This window comes from Artemia sp. Qi Xiang Cuo, chromosome 18 (genome assembly GCF_049724085.1).
Source record: "Artemia sp. Qi Xiang Cuo chromosome 18, ASM4972408v1, whole genome shotgun sequence".
Lineage (NCBI taxonomy): Eukaryota > Metazoa > Arthropoda > Branchiopoda > Anostraca > Artemiidae > Artemia > Artemia sp. Qi Xiang Cuo.
Window position 1 is genome coordinate 61660586 of NC_142811.1, and position 21840 is coordinate 61682425.

Consider the following 21840-nt stretch of genomic DNA (forward strand, 5'->3'; position numbering starts at 1 on the left):
AGGCTAATGATCTCGTTAATTCTGAAATTTATTTTCGTATTTATGATAATATTTTAAAACCTTTGGAATATTTTTTATATTTTGGTGTGCCTTATTGACCAACTTTATCTCTATGCTGTGCTTCTATTTCTAAAGCAGTTAAAAATAGAATAGTGTAAATTTGTGTTGGATGCATCTAGGGAAAAGAATACGGGTGTGGAGGGGGTGGCTCCATTCTTCCCCACCAAAGATGGAGGGGGGCTTACTCCAAGGGTGGCACGGCCCTTGTGTTTCAAGAATCGTTCTTAGAAAAATTGGACAAAAAGTTGAATATTAGCGTAGAGTGGGGGGGGGGGGTATTGAGGAAGGAGTAGCCCCCGTCATATACGGAATAACTTCTGTACGTTTTAAGTTTTAATGTCACTCCTTCCTTTCGGTAAAAAAACTAGTTTTTGTATTTATTTCTGATCATTTTTCAGATAATCCCAGGAAATCCACCCCCTCTGTGGAAAACTTCCCCACGAAAAATTCCTCCCGCTTAAAATTACTCCCAGACAATTCCATTTATGCTGCGACTCCTTCCCAGAAAATTTTTTGCTGACGATTCTGCCTGAAAAATACTCCTTACCATACTTTTATTTTAAGGAAGACTTGTATTCAATTAGTTTCTGATCCTTTTAAGGTCATCGAGGAATATCCCTGTTTGGAAAATACCCCCCCCCCCCCTGGAAATTTTATCCACCAGAAAATTTCTCTTGAGAATTTTTCCTGGTGATAATTCACCCATGGAAATTTCCCCTGTGGAAAATCCCCCTCCCCAAAAAAAAGATCCCAAGAGAATTCCAAGTGCGCTGAAAACTTCTCCCTGAGAGTTCCCTCACAGTGTCTCTATATGTACAACGGGATCAACAACGAGAGAAAAGACAAATAAAAAACATTCTCTATACAAATTTTGGTAAATTCCCCCCATGTAAAATTTTCCCTGAAAAGTTCACCCACAGAAACTTCCATCCCAGTGGGAAATTCTCCTCATAGAAAATCCATCTCCAGAAGATCTCCTTCCTCCCTTGGAAAATGTTGGTATACTTCCCTATAACAAATACTATATGTAAACAATGGGCAAATTTCATAATTTGCGGCCCTTTCTCTGGCTGTTCTGAGGGGTCATGTCATCTCCAAAGACGTATCTATGGTACCTTTCAACAATACTGAACAAAATGCCTATCTCAAAATTTTAATTAGACGACTTTTAGGGACGTAGGGCGTGGGACGGGGGCTAGTTGTCCTCTAATTTTTTGGTCACTTAAAAAGGACACTACATTTTTTAATTTTCGTTTTAACGAACCCTCTTGCGAAATTCCAGTACCATTGGTTTTATATGATCACCCGTGGAAACAGCATCAACAACAAATAAACATGAATCCGTGATGCTTCTTCTGGCAAACACTATAAAATTTCACTTTTATAGATAGGAGCTTGGAACCTCTACAGTAGGGTTCTCTGAGACGCTGAATCTGATGACGTGATTCTTATTAAAATTCTTTGACTTTTATGGGGTGTTTTTGACCTTTTTCGAAAATTTGGCAAATTTTCTCAGTCCCACTAATGGATAAGACTGTACTTAAAAAACTATATATTTGGTATAAGCTAATTTTTTGGTACATCTATTGATATCAAAATTGATTCCAGATCATCAAGAATCTAATTTTTTTCTTTTACTGACTTTTCATTTTCAGTTAGTAAGATTTCATCAATAGATAGATATGTTTTTCTTACTATTGGAAGTCGGAAGCGATTGTTGTATACAAACGCGCTTGCCTTTTTATTGTTTTGACGTTAGCATAGATGCAAGGAAAAATAAAATCGTTTATAAATCATAAAGAAAAAACTTCTAAAGAAATTCAGGAGTATTTGCAAATAGCTGTCTGCAGGTAAAAGCAAGCAACTCCGAAAAATAATAACGTTTGTAAAAAAATAATGTCTGTAAAAAAATTAGTAGAAAATAAGTAGTTAAGTAAAATTAGTGCTAGACAAGTAGTTATAATACCGATTTGGTGAAAAATGACATTTTATTACAAAAATATGTATCCAGTTGGGAAATATTCTATTTTTTGTCATAAAGTTGCAAAATATGCCCCTTTTATGTCCCAAATTTCTAAAATATATTCCTTTTTTGCCCTATTATGTCATTGCGTCCCGGCACACCGGAATATTATTATTATTATTTATTGGAAAACCCGTCATACAAAAAAGGAAAAGACGGAGCAATAAGCAAAACAAAAAAAAGCAATACACATAAACTTAGGAGTTATACATGTGGTTTGTAGTGAAGAACGCTGGAGCTAAGATCTAGATCAGCACTTAAAACAAATTACAAAAAACGAGAAAGAAAAACACAATTATACACTGCTCTGTAGGTACGCGACATGTTTCTTTTCTTTTTTTTAGGATCCTAAATACTGAACAAACATAAATAAGATGAACATCATTGCATCAATCCGTAATTGTAAAAAAAAACAACAAACAATAAAAAGTGAATTAAAAAAGATATACAGTAGATAATAATATTAACTAGTTTAAATATGACAAAAAACGGTAAAAACAGTTAAACGACACTTGCGCCCGACAGAAACAAGGAAATTATTCAATCACAGATCCTTTTACAACGTTACTTAAAGCAATATGCTTAAAAGAACCGATAATTAATAAACACTCTATTATTAGTAATATACGCAATATATTATCAAAAAAAAAAATGACACCAAAATTGAGAATAACCAGCGTCACTTCAATTGGATTCATACCACAAGAGACTAAATCGTCAGTCAGTTTAAAAACTGCAACAATTACACTAAGCGCGAAAAACAAACACTTAAAAAAAATAAAAAATAAAAAAACACAACAAATACATCTTAACTAATGGGCCAATACTGACGACCATGGATGATTCAACTTCATTAAACGGGAATTATAAGCACGAATTTGCTTTTCCACAGCTATAATGGGGTCAGCAATGCTGAATTTTCTAATCAGATAAGAATTGCGCGTCCAAGAGGGAAAACGTAAAAGATATTTTGCGAACCGGAAGAAAACTGAACGAATTTTTGACTTGTCAGAATTTGTGAGCATTTTCCAAAACGGCGATATGTACAAATAATGTGGTAGAGCGACAGAGTTAAAAAGTTTCGAGAGAAGATGGCGATTGAAGCGCAACCTATACACTACACAAGAAGCATATGACAACCCAACTCTACGCTCATCATAAACACCTAGTAGTTGTTTTGGGTGCATTATTGGAAAGTAAATGGAAAGATCAACGTGGGCGAAATTACCTACTGGGTTATTACTACTATCTCCAAAATGATTATTCATCGGTGACGCTTACTTCCATTTGAAGAATTCAACTTCGGACTTTTCAGCATTGAACTGAAGACTTAGTTTTGCACACTCAGATTGTAGCGTTGAGAAAATCTCGCTTATGCGCTGAATAGTGCGGCTCACATTCAGAATGTTGTCTGCATAACATACGAGAGATAAATCAAGACCGGCAAAGATGAATGATGTGGGAACAGCTGACTGTGCATTAAGAACTCCATTATTGAAGAGTGAAGGGGAAGAAACAGCACCTTGACGGGTACCTTTTTCAACATTGACAAAAATATTAGGGGTTGGTGCAAAGACTTGAGAGTCGTCAACTTTAGCTAATGGGTGAAGTATTAGGCGATCTTTAAGACGATAATACGTGTCTCGAAGGGCTCTGATATATGAGGGGCTCACTCCACGTTTTGCTGCATGGAGTAGCATAGCGGCGTGAATGAGAGAGTCGAACGCTTTACGAAAATCATGCCCAGCCAACACGAGAGTTTCACCTGATGCATCAGCATCGATCAATGCGTTCGCGACAACTGTCAAAGCGTGGGCACAACCGAGACGTGGCTGGAATCCAAATTGGTTAGGTGAAACATAGCATTTTGCGTTCAGTTGGTCAATGAACAGAAGTTCAAAAAGCTTACAGAAGGTAGTAGTCACTGTTATAGGGCGGAAGGACGAGCACTGGGTTGCGAGTTTACCTTTCTTTTGAATTGGAGTGAGATCTCCGATTGAGAAAGAAGACGGTACAATTCCTTGGGTAACAATCATCTGCATCAAAAGAGCAATATGGTTTTTGTAAATAAAGAGCGATATGTCCTTTGGAAATTAAATATGTCCAGTTGTCAACCCTGCACACAGATAGAGACAAACACATTTACGTTTTTCACCGCACAGAAAGATTTTTGCATCCAATGTTGCCTCGTGCGGAGTTAAGATAAGAATCTTAACTGACAGAAAAAGGATATCGATACATATCTACATTGACAGTTTTCCTTCTGGTTTTTTGTCTGAAAAAATTCTTTTTTTGTAAAATAGTACTACTTAGCAAAAAAGTGCCACTTGCATCCAATGTTGCCTCGTGCGGAGTTAAGATAAGAATCTTAACTGACAGAAAAAGGATATCGATACATATCTACATTGACAGTTTTCCTTCTGGTTTTTTGTCTGAAAAAATTCTTTTTTTGTAAAATAGTGCTACTTAGCAAAAAAGTGCCACTTTTGCTAAAAAGTGTCCTAATAGCGTCAGCTGTCCCGAAAAGTGCCATTAAAAAAAAGTGTCAAAAGTGACACTAAATTGTCACCAGTGGCAACCCTGCTCGTAGAACTGATAAACGTTTTGCATTACAATGCTTATTATCTACCTTAGCTCTGCCCTAGGATGGACTATCACTCAAGAATTTTCATCAACTTGATATTAATTCAAAAAGCAACGTGCCCTTTGGCCTCGAACTCGTTTTGTAAGTTTAGCCGAAATAGAATGGCTGAAAAGCATACAGCTAGCAAATTGAAGAAATATAATGATTTGGCGGATTATTTAAAAACACAAAGAATAGCCTATATGAGGAATTTTATGTTGAACTAGGATATATTTACAACTGACTAATTGGTTAGGTTTTTTTAATTACCTGACATCAAATAATTATCTATTTCTGTTGGCTGTAACGAGTTATTGATATTTTGTGATTTAAAGCATCAGTGTGTGCATTAGCCTACTGAAACCTTAATAGGCTAGCCAATTTCGTAGTGTATATAGAATTTTAGTGCTAGATGAATAGTTGGATATTTAAAATGGTAAAATTCTACTTTAGCTACTGTTTGCTATCTTGGAAAGGGGTTAGGTTAGGAAAAGGAAGCTTTCAGGGATGGGTCTACATGGCAAAGTATGGGTAAATGTTTGGCTGCTCATATTATTGACTTAGGAATAAAGTGGGTGAATTTTTAGAAGTTCATATTAGGCTATTGACTTAAGAATAAAGTAAACATACCACTTGATACCTTTGTTTCATGCTCTTTCCAAATTTAATAATCATTTCTGTTGAAAATGAATTTGGTATAAATTTAGAATTGTGGCTCCTGATAAGGAGACATGTTAAGAAAACAATTCTCACTTTAAAATATAGGTAAATTTTTACCAAATCATATTATTGAGTTTCAAATAAAGTGAATATACTATTCAATGCCTTTTTTATGCTGATTACAAATATAACAATCACTTCTATTGGAAATGAATTTTAGCCCCTCCCCTATATATGTCAATTCAGGATATATATTTGCACATATGGGGGCAGGGGTTAGGTTAGGGGGGATGAAATTCATTTCCAATAGAAATGATTATTATATTTGTAATCAGCATAAAAAAAGGCATTGGATAGTGTATTCACTTTATTCCTAACTCAATAATATGATTTGATAAAAATTTACCAAAATATGTATAATGATCCTAGTTAACATATTATCCCAGGGGAGAACCTTTATCCTCAATTCTTTTCTGTTTTTCCCTTCTTTTTCCAACTTAAAAGAAAGAAATTTTCATTTTTTCCAAGCTTTAAAATCAATGTGTAAATCTTTTGAAATTGATGCTATTGTTGCTATAAATTATTTTTTATAGATGGTGTTTATCCTGGTTGTTGTTAGTTAATGGCATAGCATGTGTCTAAAGAAAAAGCAGTGGCATATTGAAATTATATGAATTGTGAGTTGTGTTTGAAAAATTTTGAATCATGCCATTAACAAAAAATTTATGTGTCTTGTGTGACAATAAAATTATGTTGTTTAAACTATTTCATCAAACTGAAGGTGATGTACAGTAATTTTTGATAAATCATAACATTTTGCCAACTAAAATGTTTTGCCCTTATTGTCAAATTGAATGCCATTTTGATGAAACACAACATGCATTCTACTGTAAAAAAAAAACAAGAACAGAGTGACATGGACATAAGGTTCTTTAAAAAAAAGTACAATTTTAGTCAAAGTCTTAATACAGGGTCTTATTTGTAGTCTTAATTGTATCAGCAAATAACCAAGATTATGCTGATTTTTTTAAAATTTGAATAGAGGATTGCAAATTCAGCAATTTATGGTTGATGAAATTGGCATTTCAGCAACAACCACTGTTGATGGGCAAAGTTTTTGTCATGAAATATGCCTTGACTTCATTGAGAAACATAATGTAAAATTGGGTGGTCCTGGAAAAATAGTTGAAATAGACAAAGAAAAGGTAGGGAAAAGAAAATACAATAGGGGACATTACATTGAAGAACAGTGGGTGTTTAGAGGAATTGAGAGAGACCCTGCAAATTTTTTTATTGTTCCCATTCCCAACCAAACATCAGACACACTACTTGAAAATATAAAAGAGTGGATTCATCCAGGAACCACAATAATATCTGATTGTTGGAGCTCTTACAATAGATTAGGCATGCAAGGTTTTCAGCACCTAACTGTCAATCATTCTTTGAATTCTTTGGACCCTGTGACTGGGGCCCACACACAAAATATTGAATGTCTATGGCATTCAATGCATGAAGTGATCCCCAAGTATGGGAGATTGGACAACCATATGGCTGGATATCTTGCCGAGTTTTATTGGAAAACTTTTTTTTTCCCAATAAAGGGGCCAGACTTCATCATCTATTTCTACAGGCTGCTGAGTTATATAAGCCTGATATTCATCAGCCAGATCAAAGTTTACCTAGCATCAGTCAAGGCAACAGCCATTAAATATCAAGTTTATCATCACAAGTGTCTTGATTTATGACATTATAATTTAATCATGTGATCATTATAAATTAGTCACCTGTACAATTCCCTCTGATTTTGAAACTGCTAGATCATCCTAGAATCAAAAAAGGTAATTTTTATATCCATTTCATTTCTTTTCAATTCTGTTTTTAGCAAATATGTAAATAGTTGTTTAATTTTTATTTTTGCCACACCATTTTCTATCATTAAAAAAAACTATTATGCCCCCATCCCCCTAATGTGCAAATATGCAACCAAAATTGCATTTTGATTCTAAATATAACCTTTATTTACATCACAAATAAATTTTGCCCCCTCCCCCCTGATGTTCAAATATATACCCTGATTTGGATATATTTGGATATATTTAGGGGTTGGGGTATAGTTTATTTGGTGATATTTAGGTTCAGAATGCAATTTTTGTTATATATTTGCACATTAGTGGGGTGGGGGTATATACTCCATATGTATATGTATATTTATAGCAATATTTTGTATTTTTGCCACTGCTTTGTCTATCATTAAAAAAAAAACAGAATTAACAATGACCAGGATGAACACTATCTATAAAAAACAATTTATAGCAGCAATTTCAAAAGATTTACGCATTGCATTGAGAGCATGGCAAAAATTTTAATTTTTTTCTTTTAAGATGGAAAAAAGAGGGAAAACTTGATGATAAAGGTTCTACTCTTGGATAATATGTTAACTAGGATCATTATACATATTTCAAAGTAAGAATTGTTCTCTTAACATGTCTCCTTATCAGGGGCCACAATTCTAAATTTTTACCATGAATTTTACCTCCACCCTTATATATACCAATTCAGGGTATATATTTGCAAATTAGGGGTGGGGGTAAAGTTTAACTCTACCTCTCATTTACATCAGCAATAAAATTAAATCTGTGTGTCATAAAAGTAAAACCTTGGAAAATAGATCTTCTGCTTAAATGAAGTAGAACAAAATTGTTTTCAGCTTCACAACTTTGCTCAGTCCCAATTTATAAGGTTTTAAAGATATGCAAATACATTTCCTAAATAAGAAAATAATAAACATGAATATGGCTTAAAATTTGACTCAAATAAAAGGAATTGCTTTTCAGAACTAAAGCCAGAGAAAAAGAAACCAATAACTAAATTAAGGTAAAATATTGTTTTGTCAAAATTTCAATTTAGGCAAATTTAGGAGTGAAGGTAGGTAGGCTACTTAAAAATAACTTCCTGGGATATACTGTAGCTTGTAGGCCCATCCCTGAAAGTTTCATTTTCCTAATCTAACCTCTTTCCAAGATAGCCAAAAGTAGCTAAAGTAGAACTTTACCATTTAAGATAACAAATGAAGTATATTAGAGATTTTGATAACAAACTAGTTAGCTAGTTGCAAAGTGGGTAAAATTCTAGTTTAGCTACTTTTTAGCTGATCAATGCAAAAAAGGTACTTTCATTTCTTTTGCTGTTTTGGCGCCATCTGTCATAGCCACACTCGTCACACTAAGAATTTATAAAAATATAGATGACGTTCCCTTCGTTCGCAAGCGAACAAGAAGAGGATGCAGAGGTGGCAGAAAGAAATTTAAGATTGACATGTTAGTCACCTACAGATGATTGGCCAGCCAAAAGTCTAAGGGTGAGAGTTGTTTAGTCTCAATCCTGCGAGTGAGCCTACTGCCCCAGCTGATCCCTGACAACAATGCTCCTACCAATGATTTCGGGTCTGATTGTCCTCCAGTATTATCGCCGCAGGTTCTCTCTTGTAAACACCAACTTCCAAACTTCCTTCTGAGCAACGTCCGCTCACTAACAAATAAAGTAGATGAGTTAGATGTCATTCTACGTCAGAATAATATCCATATCGCCGCAATTACCGAAACATGGCAGCTCGACAAAACAAGTGGAAGGATGGCTGGTTACAAGGTTTTCTTGAACACTAGAACAGACAGGATTGGCGGAGGTGTTGCCCTGTATGTACACGATGATATCCCCTGCAAATATTTAGATAACTTCAATGACCCTAACCATGAAGCAATCTGGGCATTATGCAAGCCAAAACATTTACCACAAGATGTCTCTTGCATCATTATTGCAAGTATCTACTATCCTGAAAGCACCAAGAACAGACAGCTGTTGGTATCCTACCGTCAGTCTACGTTAGACACATTACATCAGCAGTATAGCTGCCTGGGCTTCATAATAGCTGGTGACTTCAACCAAACAAAGAAACAATGGCTTGCTAATACTCTGGGTATGTCACAAGTGGTCAAGATACCCACCCATGTGACCAGGAGCACCCTTGACCTTATTCTTACAAACCTTGCTCCATATTACAAAGATGTGTCTTCAAATGGGCCATTGGGCAAATCGGACCATCACACTCTGCTGATGAAGGCAAAAAGTGAAATCAGGAAGCTTAAGAAAATAAAAGTACTCCGGAGACCTATCACGAGGTCTGCTATTAATACGTACGGAATGTGGGTCGGTACTCACTGCTTCAGCAAAGTATACAACGAAAGCGATGTCAACAGGAAAGCAGAAATATTTCAGTCTCTACTCTATGAGAAATACTTAGAAGTTTTCCCGGAAAAGCAATTTGTCATGAGCAAATCTGACAAGCCCTGGATCACTCCAAAAATAAAACAGCTGATTCGCGAAAAAAACACTGTAAGGCAGTCAAGTGGAGACGCAACGTCGTTACGATTATTAAGAAACAAAATCGTTAGCCTTTGTCGCGAGGCAAGATAGTCCTTCGGAAAATCCCTTTTGGACCCTGAAATAAAAAAGGATCCCCGTAAATGGCACCGTCTAGTGAGGCAGATTGCTGGAAAAACAGTATCATCCAGTATCTGTATTCTGAATGATGATGGGTCACTTGTGAGTGCAAATGACGTCAACAATTACTTCACTGACATTTGTACATCCTGCCCCAACTAACACTGAAATAGAGAATCTACTGTCAATATGCCCTGACAAAGGTGAAATCAAAATAGTTGAGTATCAAGTTTTCAAAGAGCTGAACAAGTTGAGTCCATCCAGTAGCTCTTTTCCTGAAGAGCTGCCTATAAGGTTAATACGAGAGTTCTCTCTTTTCCTCGCCAAGCCACTTGGACACATCATCAGCGAATGTTTCGCCCAGTCAACTTTCCCGTCGTGCTGGAAACACGCATTTGTGCTTGTTGTACCGAACACTAAAACACCCAAATCTTGCAACGAGTTACGACCAATATCAATCTCATCTACCTTTGCAAAAGTCACCGAGTCATTCATCCTGCGTGAATTGCTCAAGCAAACGCGGGAAAACATAGACCGTTACCAGTATGGCGGCCTCAAAGGTTGCAATACCTCGATATACCTCGTGCGCCTAGTTGACATTATCTTTAAGTGGCTTGACAAGGGCAGTGCCTTCATCGACCTAGCTCTCGCCGATTTCAGGAAGGCATTTGACCTGATTTGTCATCTTACGGCAGCAAAAAATATGCAAGCAATGGGCGCACAAAAGCGGTCTCTTGCATTAGTGATGAGCTTCCTTCAGGACAGAATGCAGTGTGTATTTCCATTGTTTGAAGGTGACTTGATCTCAAAATGGTCTAAACTTACCTGTGGAGCCCCTCAGGGTACAAGACTTGTTGGTTTCATATTTATCTCCCTCATCAACTTCCTCCTTCAGAATTTCGGAGAGCGACTCAAATTCGTCGACGATTTATCATTTGTCCTCAAATACCTCGTGAGAGAAGGTGTAATCGAACGTCAGTTCAGCGAGACCCTTCTGGCATCCTTCTCTGAGGACTGTGAACGTTACAAGTTGACACGAATGCAGATAAATCAATGATCCTCAGGTTTTGCCCCTTAAAACGTGATCTGGAATTCCCGCAAGTCCCTGTCCCTATTGTTCCATCTGCAAAAATCCTCGGAGTCACATTATCGATGGACTGCACATTCACCGAACACGTGGAGAAGGTTATTAAGGCTGGCAATGCATCACTTCAGACCCTAGTCCTGATGCGCAGGTTTGGCTGCGACACTTAAAGCCTAAGAAATGCCTATATTATGTATGTGAGACCTCTACTCGAATATGCTGTCGCTGTCTGGGAACCTTTTGTCCAGAGCACCCACTACCTTTGCGATGACCTTGAATCTTTTCAGAAACGAGCTGTTAAAATAATCGTTGGTAACAGAAGTGACGACTACAACAAACTCTTGCAAGAACTGAACCTTGAATCTCTCAGCAACAGACGATTATCACTGATCATGTCCCTCGGCAAGTCACTGCTATCTTCGCCCCATCACAGACTGATCCTCCCACCTGATGCTCCTGTTAACCAAAGAACCAGATCCCAGTCGAAGCTACAACCCCCTGTCTGCAGGCCCAACCGCTACAAAAACACGTTTGTCCCCTTTTTTGTTGAAGCATACAACAAGACTTAGTGTTATTTGAATTCACGTGTTAGTGTTTTTATAGTATTATTTGTATTTTTTTTTTTTTTTCATATTGTTGTAAAGACGACATAAATTAGCCATGGCTACGCTGTTCGATCTTAATAAACCTATGTCTATGTCTAAATATATGACAATTCCATTACATAAGACAACATGTTAAGAAAAGAATTCTTACTTCATTATATGCAAAATAATCCTAGTTAACATATTTTCCAAGGGGGAACCTCTATCCTCACTTCTTTTTCCAACTGCAACAAAAAAAAAAATAAAAAAAGACTTGCTTTTCATAAACTTTTTGTCTCAGTTTTCTTTTCCCTGGTTTTAGTTCTGAAAATGCAATTCTTGATATTTGAGTAGACTTCTAAGCCATGTCAATGATTTTTTTTTTCTAAATTTAAGAAAATGTATTTTACAGATCTTTGAAACCTTATACAATGGGATTGAGTAAAGTTGTGAAGCTAACCACAGTTTTCTTGTTCTTTATTTAAACAAAAGATCTGTTTTACAAGGTTTCACTTTCATAACCCAAAGATTTTTAAGTCATCAAAGGTCACTGCTGTCTAGAGGGAGTAGGAGTCAAGGTGGGCACTTCAAAATACCCTCCCAGAACATACTTTGATATAAAAATATGACCATTCCACAACATAAGGAGAAATGCTAAGAAAACAATTCTTACTTCATAATATGCAAAATAATCCTAGTTAGCATATTTTCTAGCAGGAAAACCTTTATTTTCACTATATTTCTAATTTTTCAATATTTATGTCTATTCTCCATGTCTTGAAAAATCATTCATGAAACAAACACCCAAGAGGCATCTAGCTAACATAACCTAATTTAACAATATTTACCTATTAATACATTTTGGTACATGGCAATGATGGTGTTTAACTTATAAATATATACTATTTGAAAATGGATAAATGCAGTTAAATCTGTTTATTTTTCACAATTTTGTTTAAAAAAACTGTACAACAGTGAAAGAAGTTATTCACCAGAATCTTCCACCAGAACTTAACCAACTACAACAGTCATCATAAGGAGTGATTCAACAGGATCGAAAGTCCTTATTTCACTCCAAGCTGTGATTTAAGGTAATTTTAAGGTAATGATAAAGGTTCTCCTGCTGGAAAGTATGTTAACTAGGATTATTTTGCATATTATGATGTAAGAATTGTTTTCTTAACATGTCTCCTTATTTAGTGGAATGGTCATACATTTACACCTGTACTTTAGTCTAGACCCACCCCTGAAAGCTTTTTTTTCCTAACTTAAACCCTTTCCAAGATAGCATAAATCTGCTAAACTAGATTTTACCACTATGTGCAGGCCTATATAAAATTCTATTGATAGCTGACTAAGAAAATTCAGGATGAAATGTATTTAAAAGTGAGATCTAACCCAACTGGTTGGCTAGATTTTATAACTGTTGTCTCCTGAATATATTGGCTAGTGATGCCTCTGGTTGGTACTAGACCAAATCCCTGGGAAGTAATATACTGGTATTTCTTAGCCCCAGTCTGTTATCTCCATGCAATTCCATCTTAGGCCTACTCTTATATAATTGCTACAAATTTTCTATTTTCTTTAACATTTATCTTATCCTTCAATGATAGCTCAACCCCCAAAACAAAAAAAGAACCCCCAAAACAAAATGAATGACTAGTGTAGATTCTCCCCATATAATATATTCTTTCTTATGACCCATCCCTTCCCATTTAAGGATGTTCAACATTTTGTTATGCCAAATATTTCACCTACAATAGAATCTTTAGGAAGACCAATTAGGCAATCAAATCCTGTTACATTTGTCCCTTTAGTTGACTACTGACACATCAGATCCTTATTTTCTTCTAAAGGGCTAGGCACACATAGATGATTTTGGGAACCAATTTTCAGCAAGGGTGTATTCTACGTCGAGTGATTATAATTAATGATGCTAAGAGACAGGGCTTGTTGACGTTTTTTGGTGATTAATCATCATTAATTACAATTAATCTATGATAATCATTAAATATGATAAATTACATGCCTAAAGCTCTAAAGCCCTTGGACATTCCTTGTCTAGAACGTAATTAATGATGATTAATCACTGAGAAAAGTCACTAAGCCCTGCCTCCTTAGCATCATTAATTATAATCACTTGATGTGGAATATACTCTTGCTGAAATCGGTTCCCGAAATCAGCTATGTGTGCCTAGCCCTTAATTTCAAAATAACCTCTGTGGTTACAACTGTTTTGTTGACCTTTTTTTTGTAAACAAGTAGTTTCTGATTGTTTATTATTATGATTCCATGTAGCAACAAAGGAAAGCCTTTATGGAACAGAAAGTCTCAATAATTGCATTATAACCAAATGAAAAATTGTATAATAGCCTAAAAGAGAGCCAGGTGGCCAAAAAATGTTTTTGATGTCCTTGGTAATTCAAAGTTGTTGGTGTTTTGGACAAAAAAAAAGAAGCAAAATTATTAGTTAAAAATCAAAGGCAACGGGAAAATACACTGGCGGATCAAGGGGGACCCCCTTGATCTATAAGGTCATTGGGATTCCAGTCTAATCTAAATTATTTTCAACTTTCTTATTTTTAGCTAAACATTCCTTCAAAAATCAACCTCCAACTTCAAAAAGCATCAACCTCCAACTTCATCTAATCTAAATTTCTTCAACTCTCTTATCTTTAGCTAAACATTCTTTCAAATTATTCTGTCAAATAAATTCATCAAAATTTTTTCAAAATAATTATTTCTCCAAATAATTAGTTATTTCAAAAGCCCCAAGGGAAAGTTGTGTCATTTTAATTTTCTAATGATGCCAGAGTATTTGAATTGGTAAAGGGAAAGTAAAATCTAATTTACAAAGAATTTGCTGTAAGAAATAATGAAACTCAACCACAACTACACTATATAACTTCAACAAAATGGATTTTATAATGAAAAATTAAAATTGAAACCAATGTCTTAACTCTTCTTTATTATCATATTTTTGAGATTATACTTTTTTTTAACCCAGGCACCTATAAATAAAGCATATAAGCAACACAAGCAAATAAACAAAAGCATGCAAGCAATAGAAAGCAACATCACATATTACTACACTTATACCCAAAAACTATAGAAAGAAATTACCACTTTCAAGGGTCCAAAAATGGCTTAAAATTGAATTAGTAAGAAAATCAATTATTAAATTCAGAGAGAGCATAGCAAATGGCATCAAGTGGTATATTTACTTTATTTGTAGGTCAAAATTATGGACTGCTCCATATTTACCTGATAAACTATATGCTTGCAGGTTTTCAAAAGGGCATATGAGCAGTATCATAGCTAGTGCTACCATAGATAGTAATATCATAAAAACCTTTAAAAGAGGTAATTTTAACTGTAAAAACTTCTATTACCCTTTAAAGAGTCACAAGTGGTTAAAGGGCAAGCAACCCTCTTCCCAAACCCATTTTTTCCAAAAAACATCCAATCAAAATTTTGAAATTGCCATGCCTGTAGGAATATTGGGTATTTCAACCCTCCACAGTTGTAATTACCTTTTATGTTTTAAAACTAAATCAAAAGACACTGTTTGTTTGCTGGTTGTCAACAAGTCATCTCGGCAATATTCCATGAATGACTGAGGGTATTAAGTTGAAACTTTCAGTGTTACTAATATTATTACTTCTTTGTTTACAGTTTAACTTAATCAAAAGAGTATATATGTATCCAGGTTGTCAAAGAGCAATATTACAATTTTTCGGGAATGAAATTTTTTGGGAATTATTTTTCAGGTAAACTGGAGGATGTATAACACTAAATAAATAATACTATGTGTTCAAAATTTTTGAAAGAGTGTATGCTGCTAAAAATTGTTGAAAAATTTTCTCCAAGATACAAATAGCAAGCCAAACTGTGGATTCTTATAGAATAGAAAATCCAAAAGGATATAAAATATTAATATCTTTTTTCAGGAAAAAGACTGTCAATGAAAAACAAACAGGAATTAACTAAAAAAATTTATACCACCAAATAAGTTCTTCCAAAAAAAGTAAAGAGCTCCATTAAACCAAAAATGAGCACCAATAAAGTCAAATAATCTTCCAAGTGTAAAACTACAACATATCACCATTAATGAATGTATGAATTCCAAAACAAACTGAACTTACAATAAATAACCCAGTCAATCTCCAAAGGATTGACTGGGCTCTCCAAAGGGTGCAAATGCATGATTTGTACTTCACTGAAAAAGAAACAAATGGAAATGGATTGACAGTTTAATATACATATACTGATATATTTTTGTCTCAAATTCTGAATAATTCTTGATTTGTCAAAATTAAAACGTTTGAAATTTTTTATTTACTTTCAAGTGCAAATTATGTTCTGGTAAAACAGTTTGTGGTGACAAACTGTGAGTAAGGAGCGACCTGGCTCAATAGTAACCAAAACTCTAAAAAATGGAATTTTGATACCAATAGATATATCAAAAGAATCAGCTTTTTATGCTGATTTCAAATATAGAAATTTCATTAGGTTTAGTCTTACTCGTCAAAGGTTACAAGCCTGAGAAAAACTCCCTGATTTTAGAAAAAAGGGTAAAACAGCCCCTAAAAGTCAAGTGATCTCAATAAAAATCACACCATCAGATCCAGCGTATCAGAGAATCCTTCTGGCTTGGTTTCAAGCTCCTATCTGCAAAAATCTGGAATTTTTATTTTTTTGCCAGAAGAAAGAATATGGATGCATGTTTATTTGTTTATTTTTTGTTTGTTTTTTTCCAGGGGTGACCGTATCGACCCTGTGGTCCTAGAATATCGGGATAGGGCTCATTCGAACGAAAATGAAAAGTTCTAGTGATTTTTTAAGTGACCAAAAAAATTGGAGAACAACTAGCCCCGTCCCCCCCCCCCCGATTTTTTTGCAAAATTGTCCAATCAAAATTTTGAAATACCCATTTTGGTCATCATAGTTGAAAGGCTCAATAACTGCCTTTGGGTATAACATGACCCCCCCCCCCACATCCCCAGGGTAAAGGTCTAAATTATAAAATTTGCCTTTATTTTGTACATAGTATATGTTATTAGGATGTAGGCATTCATTTTTGGGTGGGGGGGGGTCAAATTTTCTGCTGGGTGTTTTTCCATGGGGGAAGTTTCTAGGGAGTAAACTTGTTGGTTGAAATTATACACTGAGAGAATTTGCCGGAATTCTTATACAAAATTCTTTTTGTACGTCTTCCTTTCTCTTTCCCATCTCAATTTTATGCGCAGTGTGTTTAAGAGTAATTGTTCTGGGTAAATTTTCACCGGGAATGAAATGGCTAGAGGATAGTTTCGTGGGGAGGGGGGGGGGGCAGATTTCCTGGCATTATTTAAAAAAGGATCAGAAATTAAATAAAAAAAAAAACAAGGTTTTTTCAACGGAAAGTAAGGAGAAACATCAAAACTTGAAATTAACAGAAATTATTACGTATATAAAGGGGGTTGCCCCCTTCTCAACTCCTTGCTCTTTATGCTAAAGTTTGAATTTTGTCCCAATTCTGTAATAATGACTCATGAAACACAAAAGCCGTTTAATTAGAATAATAAGACGCTTTTTTAAAAGTACTAAAAAACTTCAGAGTAAAGATTGAGGTGTTGTATATACGCAATAATTTCCGTTCGTTTAAAGTTTTAATATTGCTCCTTACTTTCAGTTGAAGAAACTTGTTTTTTTAATTTAATCTTTAGAAGGGAAGATGAATGTGGAATGACAATTCAATATACTGATATTAGTTCCTTAAAGTCTTAATAAGATTCTATTTATTAAATTACAAAATTTAAAATGTATTTTCTTTTTCAGTAAAGCGCAAATTATGTTTTGGTCTTCAGAAGCCATGAGGAAAAGTGTTAGTCCTAGTCATGTTAATTTCTGGTTGTTTTGAGTTTCACTTATTTATTGATTCTGACTTGTTTTAGTTTTACACTTGCAAGATTATTTTCCTTTTTCTTAAGTCCAAATTTGGTTTAATGAAGCTCTTTACTTTTCTTTGAAAAACTTATTTTTTTTAAAAGAAATTTTCAATTAATCATAGGCAGCACAATAGCTCTGCCTAAGTAAAGAACAACGTTGGCACAATGTATTATTTATTTATTTTCTTTTTTTGCTTTTAGACCAGGCTACTTCGTATAGAAGGAGTTGTCATAGATACTTCAAAAATGTCTCATTCAATTGAAAATTGAGAGGGCTAGTGCCCTTTTTAATCGTCGAAAGTGATTGAAAGGTAGATACCCCCCCCCCCAATGCTCTTCATTTCCCGTAGCACATCCTATAAAAATTTGAGATAGTCATTTTATTCATTGTAGTAGTAAGGTATGAAAATTATGTCTGAGGATTACAACCCCCCACACAGTCCTAAGGAAAAGGGTTGAAAGTTATGCCCTGGGGGCATATAAGGTTTTTATAGAAAGGGTGATTGTATAAACTTCAGAAGAGGCTCATTGGATTGGTAATCAGAAGTTCTACAACCTTTTTAATGAGCCAAAGTGATTGGAGGGCAGCTACCCCCCCCCCATACACACGCATTGTATTTTCCCAAAATGTGTCCAATCAAAATTTTGAGATAGCCATTTTATTAGATATATACCAAACATTATATGACAAGGCCTTTTGGGTTGAAACAAACCCCCAGAGCATGAGAGAAAAGGTTGTAAGTTATACCCTGTGGGCATTTAAGGTTTTTATGGAAGGAATGGTTGTATAAACTTTGGAGGATGTTCACTTGTTTGAAAACTGGAAGTTCTAGTTCCCTTTAAAGAGTCAACAGTGATGGAGGACAACTAGCCCCCCCCCCCCCCGACTACTTTTTCCACCAAACGTATCTGATTGAAATTGTTAGATAGCCATTTTGTTAAACATAGTCCAAACAACATATAACAATGCCTCCAGGGTTGACACAAACCCCCAAAATCCTGGGGCAAGGTTTTTCAGTTATGCTTTGGGGACATATAAGGTTTTGTGGAATGGTTTGTTTTATAAACTTCATATGGGGCTTGTTTGATTTGAAATTGAAATTTATAGTGCCCTTTTTAAGAGTCAAAAATGATTTGACAGAAGCCCCCCCCCTTCTCTTAGTTCATGGTTTCCCCAAACACATAGAATCTAAATTTTTAGACAAATGTTTTATTCAGCGTAGGGCTAGGGTCTGAAATTATGTCTGAGAATGACAATCCCCCCCCCCCCACAGCCCACATGGCAAGGATTTTAAGTTACGCCCTGAAAGGATGGATGGGATAGTTTTATGTACTTAGGAGGGGGCTAATTGAATTAGAAGTGCTAGTGCCCTTCAATAGTCAAAGTAATCAGAGGGACGCTAATCCCCCCCCCCACATTTTGTGTTTTCCTGAATACATCCAACAGAAATTTTGATATAGCCATTTTATTTATCCAAAGATTATATAACAAGGCTTTTGGGGTTGATACAATCCACCAGAACAAGGGCAAGGGTTTTAAGTTATGCCTTGGGGGCATTTAAGATCTTTATGGAAGGGATGGTTATATGAATTTTAGGGGTGGCTCATTTGGTTGAAAATTGAAAGTTTTAGTTCCTTATTTAAGAGTCAAAAGGGGTATGAGAGCAACCCCCCCCCCAATCATCATTTCCGAAAATAAACCTTCCACATAATGTTTCTAGACATTTTTTTTCAGTATTGTTGAATAGTTTAGGAATCATGCGTTTGGGAATGTCAACATCCCCCCCCCCCTGAGACCTCAGGGCAAGGGCGGTAAGTTAGGCAATTTGCTCATTGTTTACATATCGTATATGTTATTGAGAAAAGGTATGCATGTTTGACTTCTATTTTCCCACAAATATAATACTAGCACTGCAACTACTCCTTCCGGTACCCCCAGAACTTAATATTAAGGCTAAGCCTATGAAGGTAAAGTTTGAGAGAATATTGATGGCAAATTTGAACTAACAAAAGACACTATGTGCATTTAAATTGTCCAAAGAGTGTATCTTAAGAATTGATTTGTGTATTAAGTTAGAGCTCTCAGAGAATGCTTAAAGGGGAAGATCAATTGACCAGGTTCAGGTTCTTTTATTTATAAACTAAATACAACTACAATATGGGTATGCGCGGCTGAGAGTCTAGCTCGTATTACCAGGCAACCAATAACAAATAAAAACAACAAAAACATAATATATAACTGCATTTGTACATAATCACACTTTTGTAAATAGATAAAAAAGAAAGAAAAATGTAAGACTTACCAAGCATCACCCCAAGCCAGCAGCCAAATGGAGAACAAACTAAAACAAAACACCAAAAACAGTGAAGTGAAGCCGTGGGGAAACCCTACCAATAGAATGTGCCAGCAGGAAGACCATAACTGAATTTAAAAAAAAAAAAATTAAAAAAAAATGAAATTAAATAAAATGATCAAAGGGTTAGTAAAAGATTTTTTAAATGACCCCGCAGTGTACCCACAGAAAGACTAATATTAAGACCCGACCCATGCACATTCCAAAGTTTGGTTATACAGTGCCTGAGTGAGAACCTCGATCTCTCAGTGCAAGCTCGGGGTTCAACATACTTAGAAGATCCCCTCGTTCCATAATCATACTCGCATTGGCTAAATAGTTCCAAGCATAAAAAATTTTCGGTAAAATTTCAGCAAAATACTTAACACAAAACATCAATCCATTAAAAGATAATAATAACTCCATGGGTAATATATTAAGGAACGAATATATACTTTTAATTGGTAATTTTGTATGGTGGGGATATTGGGGAGGAAATGAAAGTTTTCAGGATACGCAGTGCTTTATTTTGTTACCTTTGAAGTGTTTTTATATGAGTTTTAAATGTATTTAGAAAAATCAGGGGACAATAACTCAGATAAGAATGAACTAGGGCAAAATATACTGATCTCATCGCATGAAAAGGTAGAATAAATTTCAAATGCCGCAAAATTCCAACATTCCTTCCCAACTTCATCCGCAATTTAGCAATGTGTTCCTTCCAAGTCATATTCTGATCAACTAGCACACCTAAATATCTCATAGTAGATACACGCTCCAAATAAGTATATTCATCAATGGGTAGTCTACTAAGTTCAGGTAATGACTGGTCAGTACGAGAGAAAATCATGAACTTGGTTTTTGGCATATTAACAGATAATTTATTTGCACTAAACCAAGTTTCTATCCTCTCGAAAGCTGCCAACAAATTCTTCTTAAGCGATATTTCATCAGTACCGCTCACTGTGCAGGCTGTATCATCAGCGAATAGGACATTTAGCCCGAGATAATCCAGCGCCCTGTTGATGTCGTTAACATAAATAAGAAAGAGTAGAGGTCCAAGTATGGATCCTTGAGGAACACCGAATTGACCAGTGATACCAAGTAGTGAAGAGGTAGCATTTCCACCATCCACAAACTGACTGCGCCCAGTTAAATATGAGTCAATCAGAGAATTTGTAGGTCCACGTATACCATAATTTTCCAGTTTACTAAGCAAAATTGTATGAGAAATAGTATCGAACGCTTTTCTAATATCTATAAATATAGTAGCTGGAATTTCTTTTTTATCCAAAGTGTCGTGTATAAACTGTGTGAGAGTCAGAATCGCATGTTCAGAGCTATGACCCTTCCTAAACCCAAACTGAAGGTCATTAAAACATCCCCTCTTATCAAAAAACTTCACTATACGGTTGTAAAGACATCGTTCAATTACTTTTGCGAATGAAGAAAGGATCGAGATTGGCCTGTAGTTTGTTGGATCTTTCACGTCATCACCCTTATGCAGGGCTAAAACACGAGCAGACTTTAAGCAAGCTGGGAAACTTCCACTTGAAAAACATAAGTTGATAACATGAAATAAAAATTCGGTAACATCAGGCATTATCCGTTTTAATAGGCTGGTCGACGAGCCATCCGTACCTTCCGACGACCCATTCTTCAGTTGGTATATAACTTGCAGTAATTCATCTGCTGAGACCGGCGTTAGGAAAAGAGAGCAATCCGATGGAGGCGGCATGTAAGTAGAATATGCTGAATCGGGTAAACTTCGAGTTGGTGCCTCAAGCGATGTTACGTGACCAATATTTCGAAGTGCTCATTTAGGACACTAACAGCATTTCGCTTTCCTTTAACAATTTTCTTGTCTTTTAGTGATAATATCTCTTTCGGAAAGTTTTTCATTTTCTTTTTCCCAGGGCATTTATTAATAATCAACCAAGTCTTGTTTGGGGACCCTTCAGCATTTTGAAATTCATGAAGATAGTATGACTGCTTCGCTTGTCACAGTAATTTTGTCAGACAACTTCTGTACTGCCGAAATTTGGC

General features: G+C 35.4%; 1 protein-coding gene across 4 annotated transcripts in view; it reads left to right on the plus strand.

Moving 5' to 3' along the window:
* LOC148941748 (uncharacterized) overlaps positions 1 to 21840 on the plus strand; it is a 285992-nt gene that overhangs the window by 33765 nt on the left and 230387 nt on the right. The window contains exon 1 of one of the 4 annotated variants that reach the window (XM_089104278.1): positions 4887 to 4957. The exons of the other annotated variants lie outside the window; for them this stretch is intronic. The gene's annotated coding sequence lies outside the window, so the exon portion shown is untranslated. Of the gene's footprint in view, positions 1 to 4886; positions 4958 to 21840 lie in introns of those variants that run through there. 4 annotated transcript variants of the gene reach the window in all.